At 62.6% G+C, this 3,152-nt stretch overlaps 1 protein-coding gene across 2 annotated transcripts in view; it reads right to left on the minus strand.

Annotated features, from left to right (window-relative positions):
* The window catches only part of NR4A3 (nuclear receptor subfamily 4 group A member 3), a 30,821-nt gene extending 29,052 nt beyond the window's left edge, over nucleotides 1-1,769 (minus strand). Inside the window, exon 1 of one of the 2 annotated variants that reach the window (XM_014938649.1) lies at nucleotides 1,342-1,769. The gene's annotated coding sequence lies outside the window, so the exon portion shown is untranslated. Of the gene's footprint in view, nucleotides 1-1,023; nucleotides 1,040-1,341 lie in introns of those variants that run through there. The other variant, XM_014938650.1, reaches the window with a different exon arrangement.
* Nucleotides 1,770-3,152: the final 1,383 nt, after the last annotated feature.

A 3,152-nucleotide genomic window follows, 5' to 3' on the forward strand; every position in this document is an offset into this window, starting at 1 on the left:
GGGGAAGGGGCGTGGGGGGGTGGGGGAGGATCGTCCCGACCCGCACGGTCACTCCAGCAAATATCCATGACCTCGCGTGAGATTCACCTCCGAAGAAACCGTGTGGTCTGGTTTAGTCCATTGTTTTTACCGGGGCCTGACTCCAGCACACAACGGTCTCCACGGAGGAGAGAAAAATAGGGCGAAGAATGTAATCGAGTGAAGCGGCTTGGATAAAAGTTAGCGATTCATTCCCAAACTTTTTTTTTTTTTCCTGGAGAAAAAAAAAAAAAATCCGATCCCAACACACCACCCCCCCTACAGAAAACAGTGTTTTCCGCCCTTTCCCTGGGAAATATCCTCGCACGGAATCCATCGTTTCCAAAAATTGCGAGTTGAATAACTGCGTTACTAACTAGCCGCACGAAGGTGAACGGCATCTCCGCCCGGGACGGGGTGTCGCGGTAACGCCGTCCCGATCACCGTCCCCCGACACAATATCACAACCCAGCGCCCGCGTTTTCTCGCCTCTTTCCAAGACTGAGACTTGTTTCGCAGCTATTAAGGCAAGAAGGCAAAAAGCGAGAGGCGCGGCGGGGGCAGGGAGCGGGGCAGCGGCGGCGCAACCCAACCTTCCCCGCACCGCGCCGCCCGTGCCGGGGCACCGCAGCCTCTCGTTACAGCTTCTGACCTCCGAAGGGAAAAGTGCACATTTCCGAGGAGCAGATGCCGGGCAGACGTGCCGAGCGAAGATCCCGTCTCATTTCCATACAACATGTCACATACCAGCAATTACCTCTTGGGGCGAGCTCTTTCGGGCTGCCCGAGGGGGCTGCTCCCTCCCCAAAGTGATCTCACTTTCTAGATCAACCTGCCCCGCCGTCCCTGTCAGACAGCTCGAACTTGTGCAAACAAAACCACCTATTTCCCCAGCGCAGCTAAAGCAAGGAGACAAATTACTGCCATTCATCACCGGCGCTGTAAACTCCCCGCCGCCGCCGCCGCCGGCAGCATCATTTCCATGACAACAACTAGCAGAAATACCTTAGTACCACCGGCTCCGGCTCCCGCTCCTTCTCAACCCCACAACCCTCCCGTTTGCGAGGGGCAGCGGTGCCCCCGGGGCACGGCAGGGGTTGCCGAGCCGGCAGGGAAGGCTGGGAAGCCGGGCGGCGAAAGAAGCATCCACGGGAGAGAGGGGGGAGGCAAGGAGAGGGGAAAAGTTTCAGCCGGAGAGCCCGGCACCGGCAGCGCCTCGGCTGAGCCGCGCCGCCGGCATCTCCCGAGCATCTCCCACCCCGCCGGCGCAACTTTGGCGGAGTAGGGGACACGTCGCCTTGTCCCGCTCCCTCGCATACGTACTCGGTTGCTGTGGAGGTTCCGTCTTTACATGTAGTTTGTGGGTGCCCGCGTCCTCAAAGGCGCATGTAGGCGCTGCCCAGCGGCAGGACCCCCGGCACCGATCCCCGCAGGCTCCCGGCGGCTGCAGGTCCGGAGGGCGCGTTATCCCGAGGCATGGAAAAGGATTGCAAAAGCCTGAGGAGCCAGGAGCCCGTCCCCGGGCGGAGGGAGGGAAGGAGGGAGCGGCCGGGCGGGCGAGGGATGCCGAGCCACTGCCACTGCCACCGCCGCCGCCGCGATGTCGCGATGTGCCTTTGTGTGTGTGTGCGGCGGGAGCCCGGCGGGGACCTGCGCCCGCGGCCCCGGTGCGAGTGCGAGTGCCCCGGGGTGCGCGTCTGCCTGCGCGGAGAGAGGGGACGGAGGCGCCTCTCTGCGCTGCTCTCCCGCTCCCTCTCTCTGAACGTCATTTATGTGAGAGGAGCCCTAGCGGCCTCTCCATAGAGCGGCTGGAATGCGAAACGTCAATAGTGACGCCATGGGAGCCTGACGCTACTGACCCCCCCCCCTCCCGCCCGCCCTAGTGTCGGGACAGAGTGACCGGCCGGCCCGGCGGCTCGGGGCTGCCTGCCCGCCACAGCCCGGAGAGTCGCTCCCAAGACAGATTAAAATAATTATTACTATTTATTATGATTATTATTATTTATTATTATTATTATCAACAACAACAGCGACCGAGTTGCGTTGTTTTGCAAACGCAGCAACTCTTTACTGAAGTGGTTCAAGGGGAAAAGCGCTTTGCTTAGTTAATTAGTGGGACTTTCAGAAGGAATTATTCAAGCTTTCTTTTTTCTTTTACTTTTTTCCTCTTTTTCCACTTTTTCCTTTTTCTTTTCTTTTTCTGTATTTTTCTCTCTTTTTTTTCTTCTTTTTCCTTTTCTTCTTTTTCCTTCCCCCCCACTTTTTTTTATTATTATTATTATTTTCCCTTTTTTTTCCCTTTCTTTTTCTTTTGGAACTTCCCAGTGCGCAGGAGCAAAGAGCAGGTTGCGGAAGGTGCCTCTCTGAGCGAGCGGCCCCGAGAAAAGTCCGGCCTCCCGCCCGTGTCTCTCTGCCTGCCTGCCCGGGGCACCGAGCCCGCGGCCGCCGGCTCCCCCGCCGCCTCCGTGCCCGCTGCTGTGTTTACTGCCGCAGCCGGGCCGTTTACCGGTGTCACTGCGGCCGTCACGGCCGCGGCTGTGCTTGTGCTTCCTACCGAGGGGCTCCGCCACACCGCTCCGACCGACGGGGCCGGCAGACCGCGGGGGCGAAGGGGCTGCCCCGCTTGGCGGAGGAGGAGGAGGAGGGCCCGCTGGCGGCCTCTCGCTCTACCGCCCTGACCCCGGCACCGGCCGCGGGGAACAGGAAGGCCGGGGCCAGCGGGGGTCACCTTACGGTCCCGGGATCCCCCTTCCCGCGGCGGCGGGGCCGCCCTCCCTCCCGGTGCTGCCAGGCCCCCCGCTCCCCCCGCCGGGGGAACCCGCCGGCCGCCGGGCTCCCCACGAGGCGACGCTTCCCCTCCGGACGCCGCCAGCCCCCGGCGGGGCCAATCAGCGCCTCCACGTCACCGCGGAACGCCATCCTCGTCGCCGCCGCGGCCAATCCACGCACAGGACGCGGCGGGCCCCGTTCCGAGGGGCGGGGCGTAGCGGGCTGACGCACGGCGGCCGCGTCATTGACGCAAGCGGCGCTGCTAAATTTAGCCGCCGGGCCCCGTGCAGGGCGAGCGGGCTCGCGCGGGGGAGGGGGCGGAGCCGGAGCCGGAGCCCATTGAGCGGCGGCGGGGCGGGCGGGCG

Source organism: Calidris pugnax, unplaced genomic scaffold, assembly GCF_001431845.1.
Source record: "Calidris pugnax isolate Ruff unplaced genomic scaffold, ASM143184v1 scaffold13, whole genome shotgun sequence".
NCBI lineage: Eukaryota > Metazoa > Chordata > Aves > Charadriiformes > Scolopacidae > Calidris > Calidris pugnax.